Genomic DNA, 15,699 nt, shown 5'->3' with positions numbered 1-15,699 from the left:
CATAAGGATCAGATCAGAAATAAATGAAAAAGAAATGAAGGAAACAATAGCAAAGATCAATAAAACTAAAAGCTGTTTCTTTGAGGAGATAAACAAAATTGACAAACCATTAGCCAGACTCATCCAGAAAAAAAGGGAGAAGACTCAAATCAACAGAATTAGAAATGAAAAGGGAGAAGTAACAACTGACACTGCAGAAATACAAAGGATCATTAGAGATTACTACAAGCAACTCTATGGCAATAAGATGGACAACTTGGAGGAAATGGACAAATTCATAGAAAAGCACAACTTTCTGAGACTAAACCAGGAAGAAATAGAAAATATAAACAGACCAGTCACAAGCACTGAAATTGAGACTGGGAGTAAAAATCTTCCAGCAAACAGAAGCCCAGGACCAGATGGCTTCACAGGCGAATTCTATCAAACATTTAGAGAAGAGCTAACACCTGTCCTTCTCAAGCTCTTCCAAAATATAGCAGAGGGAGGAACACTCCCCAACTCATTCTACAAGGCCACCATCACCCTGATACCAAAACCAGACAAACATGTCACAAAGGAAGAAAACTACAGGCCAATATCACTGATGAACATAGATGCAAAAATCCTCAACAAAATACTAGAATACAGAATCCAACAGCACATTAAAAGGATCATACACCATGATCAAGTGGGTTTTATCCCAAGAATGCAAGGAATCTGCAAATACGCAAATCTATCAATGTGAAAAAACATACTACCAAATTGAAGGAGAAAAACCATATGATCATCTCAATAGATGCAGAAAAAGCTTTTGACAAAATTCAACACCTATTTATGATATAAACCCTCCAGAAAGTAGGCATAGAGGGAACTTAGCTCAACATAATAAAGGCCATATATGACAAACCCACAGCCAAAATCATTCTCAATGGTGAAAAACTGAAACCATTTCCACTAAGATCAGGAAAAAAGACAAGGTTGCCCACTCTCACCACTGTTATTCAACATAGTTTTGGAAGTTTTAGCCACAGCAATTAGAGAAGAAAAAGAAATAAAAGAAATCCAAATCAGTAAAGAATAAGTAAAACTGTCACTGTTTGCAGATGACATTATACTATACATAGAGAATCCTAAAGATGCTACCAGAAAACTACTAGATCTATTCAATGAATTTGGTAAAGTAGCAGGATACAAAATTAATGCACAGAAATCTCTTGCATTCCTATACACTAATGATGAAAAATCTGAAAGAGAAATTAAGGAAACACTCCCATTTCCCATTGCAACAAAAAGAATAATAAACCTAGGAATAAACCTACCTAAGGAGAGAAAAGACCTGTATTCAGAAAATTATAAGACACCGATGAAAGAAATTAAAGATGATACAAACAGATGGAGAGATATACCATGTTCTTGGATTGGAAGAATCAACACTGTGAAAATGTCTATACTAGCCAAAGCAATCTAAAGATTCAATACAATCCCTATCAAACTACTAACGGTATTTTTCACAGACCTAGAACAAAAAATTTCAGACTTTGTATGGAAACACAGAAGACCCCGAATAGCTAAAGCAATCTTGAGAAAGAAAAACGGAGATGGAGGAATCAGGCTCCCGTACTTCAGACTATACTACAAAGCTACAGTAATCAAGACAGTGTGTACTGGCACAAAAACAGAAATATAGATCAATGGAAGAGGGTAGAAAGCCCAGAGATAAACCCACAGACATATGGTCACCTTATCTTTGACAAAGGAGTCTAGAATATACAATAGAGAAAAGACAACCTCTTCAATAAGTGGTGCTGGGAAAACTGGACAGCTACATGTAAAAGAATGAAATTAGAACACTCTGTAACACCATGCACAAAAATAAACTCAAAATGGATTAAAGACCTAAATGTAAGGTTAGACACTATAAAACAGAGTGTCCTGCCTATGTTTTCCTCTATGACATAAATCACAGCAAGATCATTTTGAACCACCTCCTAGAAAAATGGAAATAAAAACAAAAATAAACAAATGGGACCTAATGAAACTTCAAAACTTTTGCACAGCAAAGGAAACCATAAACAAGACGAAAAGACAACCCTCAGAATGGGAGAATATTTGCAAACGAAGCAACTGACAAAGGACTAATCTCCAAAATATACAAGTAGCTCATGCAGCTCAATATCAAAAAAACAAACAACCCAATCCAAAAATGGGCAGAAGACCTAAACAGACATTTCTCCAAAGACGATATAGAGATTGCCAAGAAACACATGAAAGCATGCTTAACATCACTAAATCTTTAGAGAAATGCAAATCAAAACTACAATGAGGTATCACCTCACACTGGTAAGAATGACCGTCATCAAAAAATCTACAAACAATAAATGCTGGAGAGGGTGTGGAGCAAAGGGAACCCTCTTGCGCTGTTGGTGGGAATGTAAATGGATACAGCCACTATGGAGAACAGTATGGAGGTTCCTCAAAAAACTAAAAATAGAACTACCATAGGATCCAGCAATCCCCCTACTGGGCACATATCCTGAGAAAACCATAATTCAAAAAGAGTCATGTACCACAATGTTTATTGCAGCTCTGTTTACAATAGCCAGGACATGGAAGCAACTTAAGTGTCCATCGACAGATGAACGGATAAAGAAGATGTGGCACATATATACAATGGAATATTACTCAGCCATATAAAGAAATGAAATTGAGTTATTTGTAGTGAGGTGGATGGACCTAGAGTCTGTAATAAGGAGTGAAGTAAGTCAGAAAGAGAAAAACAAATACCGTATGCTAACACATATATATGGAATCTAAAAATAATAATAATAATGGTTCTGAAGAACCTAGAGGCAGGATGGGAATAAAGACGCAGACACAGAGAATGGACCTGAGGACACAGGGAGGGGGAAGGGTAAGCTGGGACGAAGTGAGAGAGTGGCATGGACATATATACACTACCAAATGTAAAATAGATAGCTAGTGGGAAGCAGCCGCATAGCACAGGGAGATCATCTCGGTGCTTTGTGTCCACCTAGAGGGGTGGGATAGGGAGGGTAGGAGGGAGGGAGACACAAGAGGGAGGATATATGGGGATGTATGTATATGTATAGCTGATTCACTTTGTTATACCTTTGTAACTAACAGAAACTAACACACCATTATAAACTAACACACCATTGTAAAGCAATTACACTCCAATAAAGATGTTAAATAAATTAATTAATTAAATAAAATTTGCAGATAGAGGCAAAGTTTAACTTAAAAGAAAAGAAAGAAGACTACTAACCACAGTAATACAAGACGTATATATTCAACTTATGCATCTTTCACTATTTTCATTAATCTTTGAAATGCATTTAATACATTCCTATGAAGCAGTGGAATACAATTTGGGATAAAAATTTCTCCAATTGAGATTTAAAACATCATTGTGGCTGTGAGGGATTTAGAAATTAGTTTTTATACTGAGTACTCTTCAATCGTTCACTCAACAAAAAGGTAAACTAGAGAATAGGCTGAGTTTTCTTAACCTCAATTTGATGAAGAACATCAGAGATTTTTTTCCTCACAACATAACCTTTGAATAGATAATCATAATCATGCTATGTTTGTATTCAAAGTAATCATCGTCAACACTAAAAAATAACTTTTCATGCTTTCCACGAATAGTCTATACTCAGTCACACATGAACTGAACAGGGCCCCGGATCCTCCCCATCAGCGTCTTTGTTTTTCTCAATGCCCACTCTTTCCCAAGTCTCTTTTCATCCTTTCCAGGGACCCATTTTCCTCAATGCTGTTTCCTAGCCCCCCAGATGCTCTCTGTGTCCCTCACTGTGCCTGGCTCAAGGGCTCAACACATAAAGCTAAACCACTCTGTTTTCCATAGAACTAAAAAAAAATACAATCTTGTTCAACTTGCAGTGTACATATGGCCCAAGTAAACAAGTTTAGGAACCTCCTTACATTCATATGGTACACTGCTGTCAGCCCACCTGGAAATGATCTGCTATATGACATGGTATGTATTGAAAGACAGATCGATAGACAGATAGATAGATAGATAGATAGATATCTAGCATCCTGCCCCACATATAGTACATGTATACATGCTCACATACTTTGCGAGCACACTTAATTCTAGGCTATAGGGAAAATTTTAATTAGTGGAAATACAGACACATATTATGATGATTACGTGTCAGTTACATACATATGTAGATGTACGTTCCCATAAAGCAAATCTCAGTTTTTAAGTGATCAGGCAGCATTGTTTATGGTCAGTCAAGTGACAGTCCCTTCCCTGTCCTCCCCCGAATCTTGCCCTCCCCTCCCTTCCCTTCCCATCCCTTCCCTTTTCTGAGTCTGCGTTCAAGACCTACCTGGCCCTGCCCCTAACTGCAATCTGCCCAACAGCATTTTACCAGAAAAATCCCTTATGTGTAAAATGATAAAGACAATGTGTTGCTCCCCCATATAAAATCCTGTTATCACGGCCTTTCGTAAAACAAAAAACTTTAAATGCAAAGCAGTGTCCTCACTGCTGGGGATCTTAGATATCATCTCAACCCGCGTAACTCCCCTCTCCAGTGAGACCATGCTTCTGATCTTCCTCTGCCCTGTGTCTGGCCATTACTCCCACTGAATCTTTGCCTACAGAGTTCTCCTTCACTGGAATTTTCTTAAGCTTTTTTCTTCTCTGACAGAACTTGTTCACTCTCCTTCTTTCATCACCATAATATTCATTAAAGATAGTACCTACCTATTGCTATGTAATTCCATACAATTATTTTGGTTGTTATGGTTTAATAATTTTTACAATTCTTTAAACTAATATATAAATATACAGCATATAATTAATATAATAATAGTTTATATATTTATTTCACTAGAGAATACACACCTATTAAATCTAATTAATATTTTGGAGCAGATAGAGACTTTCATACCTTCAATCACACTGCATAGGTGTCCATCTACCTTATCTATAAGTTCCACGCAGAAAGAACATGCACTAAAAAAGCAACACAATGAGCTCTAATATAAAAATGCATAGTACTTAATCATAATAATTATATTTATATTCACTATTTATATACTCTAATGAAACTGGCATAATAGGAATGTAAGCTGACTGAGTCCAGGGCCCCACATATACGAGTCTTTGTGTACTGGTATTCTCCTAGGAACAGCAGGACTCTCAATGAATAATGTAAAACTTTAGTATATTAGTTTTATGAGCAGGACATAGGAGTATCACATATTGCTTGTGTCTCCTCACCTCCACCTAGAAAAACAAAGACATCTCTATGTATTTCAAACAAATTGGATTGGAAAATTGGTTATAAAAGTAACAAAAAGGTAACAAAAAAGAACAAAAATGAGCAATTCTTTTTAAAAAGGAGAGACGAGGTCCCCCAGAAATTGGTAATTGCAGAACTTCCTGCTACTAGCAACTGCAAGATGTTGTACCACTCCTGGGGATGAAGATAAATACAGAAAGGAAATGGTATGACCCCAAGTCCCAGTGGCTGTGCTGCTATGGGTGCTGGAGTTCCTCCTTCAGCCATCGCTGCTGGAAGCCGGGAGCCTGCCCTCCTTCTGACATTGCAGGACTCAGTCCTGGGCTGCTGGAGCTGCTGGAGCATCCACTGCTACAGGTGCTGTTGGAACAGTGCTGTCCCAGCGGCAGCCCAGCCCAGCATTCGCCTGACACTTGCCAAAGACACTTCCAGGAGCAAAACAGTGGCTGCAAATATTGGTTTGCCCTTCTTCCCCCCTTCCAATCTCTGCCAGTGCCTTCCACTGTCAACAACTTACTAGAAATCCTCCCCAAGGGAGTCTGGAAAATATAGTTTGCAGATATCCTAACCCCTGTGATACAGAGAGGAGCACGGAAGGGAAGGACTGGGGTAGAGCATTAGCAGACAAATGACCGTCCCAGTGCTTTGTGCAGAAAGTTCTGTAAGTAGAAAGCTCCAAAAGAAGCCAGACTGGATATGTATCCCTCTCCCCAAATTTTCCTACACATATTACCTGCTAGAGGCTTTCCTAAGTTTTGTGGTTTTTCTCTCTCTCTCTTTCCCTCCCTCTCTCTTTCTCTGTGTGTGAGTCATCATTCTCTACCCCTGAATTCTCACATGCCACCTGAATTTCCACTCCTGTTCACCAACGTGTCAACCACTCTAAGGTAGCTGGAGGGTCCAATAGTTCCTTGCCACATTTTTCCTTACTCCACTGTCCAGGAAGTATGTGAATCGCCACAGGAACTGTAGGGTTTTTTACTTTACCTGGTTAGTTTCATCACCAGAAAAGAAAAAAAATCTTATGCCACAGACTGAATGTTTGTATCCCCTAATACATTAAAATCCTAATCCCAATGTGATGGTATTAGGAGGTGAGGCCTTTGGAAGGTGATTAGGCCATAAGTGTGGAACCTTCTTGAATGAGATTAGTGCCCTTGTAAAAGGGACCCCAGAGAGCGCCCTCACCCCTTCCACTACGTGATGACACAGCGAGAAGAGGCCATCTATGAACCAGGGAGAGGACTCTCAGCAGATACTGAATCTGCTGGCACCAGGATCTTGGACTTCCCAGCCTCCAGAGCTGTAAGAAATACATTTATGTTGTTTATAAGCCACCCCAGCTATGGTATTTTGTTAGAGCAGCCCAAAATGACTAAGACCCCTTATTGTAGTAAGAAAACTAGGAATCGGAGACTGGCTCTAGTACTGGATCTACTCATCATTACTACCATGAGCTTGGGAAAAATCTTCACTTATTTGAATATAAGTTTTTTCATGTGTAAAATCAAGGAGTTGGGTGTTACAACTAAATTCCTCTGCTACTTAATTTTATAAGGTTTCATAAAATTCAGTTATGCTTTAAATACCTAATTATTGTTTCATTAATTCTGAAAGGCTTTCATAGGTGTGTTTATATCTCAAAAGAAGGAAGATAGAATCCCATACCAGGAAGGAAAACACATACCTATTACAAGATCAAATACACACAGAGAGTTCAGGAAATAGTGCAAAGTGTCTTTTACTGATTTTCCTCAAGTTATCTATCATTCCATAGCAAGTCTAAGGGATTGGCTCCCATGTTCTTCTCTCATGTTTCACAGTTCTTCAGTCTCTTTGCCCCTTGCCCCTCCTCTCTCATCATACGGCTTCACTTTTTTTCTCTTTTCCTTCATCTCAGAAAGCCTGTCATTCAGTTTCATTTGGGAATTCCTTTGCTAGGCTTAGAAGAATTTGGTTTCAGACCTCATGTTATGAGAATAAGGAGAGAATATGGCAGCCATCTACCACCTTCCTTTTAAAACTTATAGGAACACATCTACCAAGCAAAGGAACTTCCTCTTGCTAATATTGGCCATAATTTTTAGCACAATCTCAGGACATTACCATTTCTCTAGCTCTTTCCTGTTGTTTTCAAACACCTTAGATATCTGTGACTGAGGATACAATAGGGATTGGTTATTGTAGAAGGGGTGGGATAAGAAAATTCAGACCCTCCTCACTATAAAATATACATACAGTTAACTATATCATAAATTGTAAAAGTAAGAACAGTAGAGTTCTAAATTAAAGAAGGCCATAGCACAAGGAAGGAGAGAAAAAAAAAAACAAATCTAGTTTACTTAACATCTTGGCCTATGGCTATATATTTTTGTACACATGCTTAATTGCATTCTTTTTTCTCCTGATAGCAGTGAATACTTCAATAAAAGGTATCAGTCAAAAAAAAAAAAAAAAGGTATCAGTCAAGGGAGTTGAGTAAAGGAAATTACAACTGTTAGAAAACAGTATTAATATATATTGGTAATACTTAAACCAGGAGTATATATTAAAGTTTTAAGCTAACTTTCATACTTGATTCAAACAAAAACAGCTTGCTAGACAGTACAACACATTTCCAGATCTTGTCCAGGATTTGTAACATCTGCTTATATTGTTCAGAATCATTGTTTTGGACACCACATAAATCAACACTTTAAAAAAATTATTTACATTAAAGAACATAATCAAACAAATGTTTTTTTTTTTTAAGTATCCAAAGGCCTTGGGGATTTTCATCAAAAATAGAAAGAAGGAAAACTATAATAAACAACAGCAATATGCTCATTTCACATATTTTGAGGCCCACCTGTTTAAAAGTTTGCAAAGTCATTAAATACATCTGTTACTTTTTGTCTGTGATAAACAAATTATATGAAAATATAAGTATATAGTAGGTATCTAAAGCCAATTTAGATGGGCTTTCAGATAGAAAATTAGAAAGCTCTAAAAGGTACCTAAGATTCAATAGCCAGTCCCTGTTTTAGAGTTTGGAAGAAGTGGGCCTATCTATATAATCTTGAGTACTTCACCTCTCTATGAGCTTCATTTTCGTCATCTGTAAAAATAGAATTTCATTGTTTCCCTCTTGTGCGTCTTATGAGGAATTGCTAGTTCAGGTGAAATAAGAACAACTACATAGTCATCCCTCAATTAGTAACAGATCTCTTTAACGAAGGAAAAATAAATGAATGCAGTTGTATAGCCCTGTATCCACACATATTTCTTCTTTTCATACATTTGATCTTGTGAAGTCTTAACAGGCTGCCGTTTCTCTCACTAATATGTTCAAAAGAGCACTAGACATCAGATGTCTGTCAGACAGGGGCTCAGCACTGGCTACTACTTATGGCTCAATAACTATAGGCTGCATCACCTTGAACAAGCCATATACCCTTAGTCCATTCATAATTAGGAGATGGTAGTCAGTGGTAATTAAAGTGTCCTGGAGATCTCATATTCATCTTTGAAGCTGTATCCTACACTCTGTTATTTTGCTTTATTTCTAAAGATTTATTATTTGCCTTTTATCTTTCAGGATATTCCACAATCTGGAACCATATAAATTCTGTAATGTATTAAGTAAGATTCCTGAATGACCTAACTGCATCTTCAGCATTAATAAGCATCACCTTGTGCACCTGAACCTAACACAATATTGTAAATCAACTATATACTTCAATAAAAAAAAAATAAGCATCACCTTGATACAGTTTTACTTAACGCAAGGAATTTAATGTCACTGGGCAGCTTCTGTCCTTAACCTGTGACATTCCTGAACAGTACTCATCATTTCACTTTACCCCTTCTCCTCGAAGACCTACTGCAGTGAGCATTAGTGAGAAATGGATATTTTACTGAATATCTATTGAGGAAACATGAGTGGGGGAGATGTCTGTCACAAACAACAGCAACTCACCTCCCTTCAAAAGTGAAAATATTCATTGGCTATTATGTTATTCTGGAGCCTCTGAGAAGCACAGGACTAAACATGTAAGGATTTTGTTAGGAAAAAATGCTGTGAGAGAAAAATGGTAAAGGAGCGGGAGAAGGCTAGGAGGAAGCATCTTACTGCTGTCAAGTCTAAAGAAGGTTCAGCAAGACCGCAGGGGTGTCCCTGAGCCAAAGTCGGCCACAAGCAGCCCATGTCTCCTTAGTATCCCTGCAGCCCTCAGTCACTGAACGGTGAGCAGCCCATGGGAAGTGTGGTCACAGCACAAATCCAAGATGGATTTCAGAGCTCTGCAGCCAGGCTCTAGGTCAGTAACACTCTCTGTAGCTGGAGGTCTGTGTGGCATAGTCTCATGGCCAACACAGACATCTCTGCCCAATCTTTCCACTCTGGTATCTGCTGCAAAGTCCCACCCACTGCCCCAGTGAACCTCCTTTTTATCCAGTCTTTCAAACTTCCCTCAGTTGAGAATTCTCCACCTCAGAGACTTTCCACATCTCTTCCCTTTTTTTTTTCTTCTCTACAGGCTCATCCACACTTGCAGTTTGTCTCTTCTACAAGCTTGTCCAAATTTGCATCACCCATTGTTATTTTCAGGTCTATTAAAAGCCATGACTTTTTTGCACTCAGGAAATTAAGCATCTGCTAGTCACAGGATTCACCATCCATAGAAAGCAGTGAGTAGGAGGATGACACAGAACACAGTGTTTCCCGCTGTGTTACGGCAGTGCTGTGCTGTCATCGACTTCTTCTGTTCCATTTATTACACAGAGCTCCATCGTCTGGCTTCTGTACCAACCAGTATACTGAAACTGCTCTCATAAAGTTATTAATGTCTTCTTAATTGCCAAATCTATTATATATTTCACAGACGTTACTCTTGACTTTTACGTGCATTTGACATTATTGATCACTCATTTCTCAAAATTCTATTTTTTTCCTGGACCACTGTGATACAAACTCTGCACATTCTCCTTGTATCTTTACGGGAGTTCCTTTTGTTTTTTTCCCCTCATGTTTTATGATCCTCCCCATTCCTTAAATATTAGTGTTCCCCAGGCCTTGTGCTCTTTTCATTCTACATATTTTCTTTATGTATAATAATTTTATTCTCTGCCGTATAATAATTTTCATTTATTTGTGTAACGTATTTATCAAGCTCCTAGTATGGCACCATGGGCCTGAGGATAAAACTACAGGGAAAGAAATCTCTGGCTTTAAGGGACGTATTGTCCAATGGGGAAAATATAAAAGTAAATAGGCAATTATAGGACGATGAGATACCACCATGATAGGGGACGGCCCATGGTTTAGGGCACACATAGACAGGCATCTAACTTAGATGTGGGAAACTAGAAAAGAAAAATCACCAATGTGTGATAACAGTAAGAGGGGAAGTAGAGTATTCCAAGCTAAGGAGTTCCACATTTGAGGAACTATAATTAGCTCAGTATATCTACAATATTGAATGAAGGAAAAAGGGACCGGTTGGATTAGGAAGTTGTTGTAAAACAAAGCTACTTAGATGAAGGACTTTGTGTGCTATGTTGTGGTCTTTTGGTCTTATGCTGAGCGCAGTGAAGATCCACTGACAGGTTTCAAATAAGAGCATGACAATTTCTTTAAAAGTTTCGGAAACTCACTCTATACAAACGGTGGATTAGAAATAGGACATCCTTGAAATAAGAATAAACTCTAGGAAGTGTTCCAGCTCAGTTCACTAAAATATTATTTAAGCCCACTATGCATCAAGCACTTTAAAATGTTAAGTGATAAAGCAAGTCATGCTTAGAGTAATGCATATAGTACAGTCCCACTAAATCAAAGCAAAACAGAGTATTAAAAGTATATACATGTATATATTAGTTTATATATATATAGTTATAGTTTTATAATTTACCGAACTACTATAGCCCAGTTACCAAAACCAGAAATCCTTCCCTCTCCATTTTCCTCTCCCTTCATATCCAATTATCCTGTCTGGTCTAACTCCACAGTACACTTTGTATAGATTCACTTTTTCCATCTCCACTGTCTCCATCCCATTCCTCACTGCAATCATCTCTTGTCTAGCGTCTGGCAATAGCTGCCTACATTGGTCCCAAGTTTCCACTCTCCCCTCTTCCCTACCATGATCTATTCTCCACATGCCAGACAGAATAACCTTAATGTAACGTGAGTCAGATTACACAGTGAGATTGTGCACTTAAAATCTTCCAGTGACTTTTCATTGTATTTAAAAATGAAACAAAACTCTGTCCCAGGTACTAAAAAATCCTCCTGCAATCTGACTCTGCATACTTATTTAGTGTGCTCTCATGAGATTCTATAACCACACTTTGCACCTCCTCCACGGTTGCCACCCTGGCCCGTAACCCACCATTTCTTGCCAGCCTTCTCTAATATCTTAGCTGGGTATCTTGCTTCCACTCTGCCTCCTAAAACTGCCAAGTGATCCTTTCAACATGTAAAGCTGATTATGTTGCTCCCCTGCTGAAAATCCTTCAATATTTGTTGAATAAAATAAATGAATTAGAAACTGAGGAGCCCTGAGACTTCCCTGGTGGCTCAGTGGACAAGACTCCATGCTCCCAATGCAGGGGGCCCGGGTTCTATCCCTGGTCAGGGAACTAGATCCCGCATACATACCACAACTAAGAGTTCACATGCCGCAACTAAAGTGGCGGCAAGCTGCAACTAAGGAGCCCGCCTGCCGCAACAAAGGAGCTGGCAAGCCACAACTAAGGAGCCCTGGAGCTACAACTAAGGAGCCCACCTGGCACAACTAAGACCTAGCACAATCAAATAAATAAATAAATAATTTAAAAAAGAAAGAAACTAGGGAGCCATATTAACACATTTAGAGTATAGGCATTTATTAATTAGAATGAATCAAATAGCTACTGAGAATTGTCATGCCCACGCAACATCTAAATAATAATCTTAACTATGCTCAAATGAGAGGAATCCAATGCAATAATGAATTTTTGGGAGAAGTATTAGCAGGTTTACTTTTAAACTAATAATAACAAATTGGACATACAGTATAATAAACTACTTAGCATTGTTATATGCTAATAATTTTTTAAATTTACCAATGATTTTATGAGTGATTTCTTTTGGATACTCTTCATATATTCCGTTCTTTTTTCTAACCTCATAAATTAACTTCATAACAGGAAGTCGGTGTGGGCTGGAGCTAGGCAAGAGCACAAGCACAAGGAGGAAAGTGAGCACTGAGGCCACTAGATCCCTTGGGGCCACAGGGCATCCTGGACCAGATCCCTGTGGCCCAGAGTTTCCAATCTGAGACCACTTGCATGAAGCCAGAACCCTGGGAAAACTGAAAAACAACGCACCTAACTGCTGACTCCACTTGAATGAGGATGGAGGAAAACTTAAAAACATTTCCCCTGTTAATTTGAAGTCCACTGACCTGCCTTTGGTTTGGAACCTGGATCTGCAGTGTTGGTGTGGGCCTCAGTACACAAGCTGAAAATCGGAATATAAAGTAGACCTGGGTCTGTAGTGCTCACAGATACCTGAAAGAAGTACAAATCCCACAAAAGTACAATTTAGACTGACAGCTAGGTTATCAACAGAATACAGTGAAATGCCCTCAATATGTTCAGGGAAAATAGTGGTCCATCTAGAATTGTTTACACAGGTAAAATATTTTTCAAGAACGAGAAAAAAATACAAATGAAGAGAAACTGAAAGAGTTTACTTTTAAATGACCCTCACTAAAATAACTTCTGCTTCAAAAAGAAGGAAACTGGTCCCATAAAGAAGGTCTGAAATCCATCAAGGAAGAGAAAGTAAGGAATATAAGGATAATCTAAATATACTCTGTGTAAAATACTAAATAAGGTTTAATTTGTAGGTTATAAAAGCTAGAAGTTTTAAAAATTGGACAATTGCAAATGTACTCTGAGAGGGTTTATGGGAAATAAAGTATTCTAAGGCCTTTGGATTTGAAGGGAAGAAAGTAAAGATTTTATTAACCTTAGGACTTATATATGAATGCTCAAACTGTATGAGTAGCTATTAAAATAATATAATGTAAGACATAGTTTCCTAATCATAAAGGAGAAGAAAATTAAAAACTTTAATCATTTCATAAGGACTCAGAAGGGAGGGGAATAGGGAAAGAAGAAACACAGGAAAAGCAAGACATACAGAAGGTTCAATAATACTAATAACCAAGCCTTATACAGTATTTTTTATTTGCCAGTGTTTGAAACATGTTTAAATATACCAATTCATTTAATAATCACAAACTTTTGAGCACCTACTATTATTATTATTATTTGTATTTTACAGATACAAACCTTAGAAGAAGAGAAATTAAATAACTGTCCAAGAGAGGAGGCAAGATTCAATCCCAGGCAGTCTGTCTCAAGAGGCAGTGCTTTTAAATACCACCAAAACACAGAATTTAGAAATAAGTATCATTATATCAAAACTGCAAATAAACCTACCAACTGAAGTTGTCAGTAGTCTAGCAAAGACTGTCGTACTGAATTGGAAAAAAAATCCATCTATTTGGAAGAGACATCTAAAATAACATAAGATTCATATGTTTTACAACCACCAATAGTTTGTTCCTTTTTACTGGTGAATATTTAATTGTATGCTTATACCACAATTTGTTTTTCCATATTATTTGATGGACATTGAGTTGTCTCCCATTTGGGGCTATCATGAGTAAAACTTCTGTGAACATGTCTCTATAAATATTTTTGTGGACATATGTTTTAATGTCTTTGGGGTAAACACCTAAGAGTAAGAAACTGGTAAACAATTCTGCAGAGTAGTTGTACTATTTTGCAAATCCATCAGCAATATATAAGAATTTTGTTTGCTCCACATCCTTGCCAAATCTTGTTATTTTAGGATTTTTAATTTTACTTACTTTGGTGTGTGTAAAGTCTCATTGTGATTTTAATTTGCATTTCTCTGAAAACTAATAATGTCAAGCAGCTTTCCATCTGCTTGTGGCTCATGTATCTAACATTGTGAAGTGTCTGCTTCAATCTTTTGCCTATATTCAATTGTCCTATCATCATCATCATCATTATCATTATCAATATTATTATTTTCATGTAGCTGTAAAAATGCTTTATACCTTTTGGATACAAGTCTGTGTAAGATATATGTAGTATTACAAATACTATATCTCACTTGTATTTTACTTTTCATATTCAGTTAAGAATACTGAATTTCTGAAGAGCAGATATTTAAATTTTTTCCTCTGCACATAAAAATTTTAAGGAATCTAGAAAAACCCTATTACAATTAATGAGTGCATTTAGCAAGATGGCAGGCTACGATGCAATGCCAATATACAAAAATCAACTGCAGTTACATATACTGGCAACAAATAATCAGAAAATTAAAACTTTAAATATACCTTGTATAAGAGCACCAAAATATATAATATTTACCGATAAATTCAACAAAAGATGTGGGAAATGTTCACACTGGAAACTATAAACCTTGCTGTGAGAATATATTACAGTTCTAAATAAATGGTGATGTATACCCTTGTTCATGGATTGGAAAATCAATATTTTTAAGATGTAAACTTTTCTCAAATTGATCTATAGAATCAATGCAATACCAATCAAGACACCAGCAGGATTTTTGTGGAGACTAGCAAATTGATTCTAATATTTCAATGGAAATCAAACAAACATGGACTAGCTAAAATCACATTTTTAATAATATAAAAAGTAACTAGGATTTCCATCTTAATTTTATTTATGAAAACTTCATTTAGTATATCTACTATGGAACAACATTCTTTGATTAAAACTAATTAAAAACTGTTTTATGGAAACTCTATAGAGCTATGTTCTTAGATGAAACACTAACTTGCATAGAAGTTCAAGCAGCTGATAACTGAAAACTGCATAACTTACAGATGATTTTGCTGAAGCCAAATCACAACAAGAAATTATACTTTTGTGTAAATTAAAAATTTTTTGATTAACAATTTTGTATTATTTTATGGTCAGTTTTGACATTAGGTTCTGCTTCATAATATCTTCAACAATGTAATTTCATTATCAAAAATTATATACAGGGGACTTCCCTGGTGGTCCAGTGGTTAAGAATCTGCCTTCCAATGCAGGAGACTTGGGTTCAATCCCTGGTCCGAGAACTAAGATCCCACATGCACGGGGCAACTAAGCCTGCGCGCCGCAACTACTGAGCACACGGGTCACAACTACTGAGGACACAGGCCACAACTAGAGAGCCCACGTGTCACAAGTAGAGAGAAGCCCATGTGCCGCAGAGTGCTCGCGCCACAACAGAGGATGCTGCATGCCACGACAAAGATCCCACATACCACAACTAAGACCCGACGCAGCCAAAAATATAAATATAAATAAACAACACCAAGAAAGGTTTAAAGAA

This window comes from Globicephala melas, chromosome 21 (genome assembly GCF_963455315.2).
Source record: "Globicephala melas chromosome 21, mGloMel1.2, whole genome shotgun sequence".
In the NCBI taxonomy this organism is placed as follows: domain Eukaryota; kingdom Metazoa; phylum Chordata; class Mammalia; order Artiodactyla; family Delphinidae; genus Globicephala; species Globicephala melas.
This window is presented reverse-complemented; position numbering follows the sequence as displayed.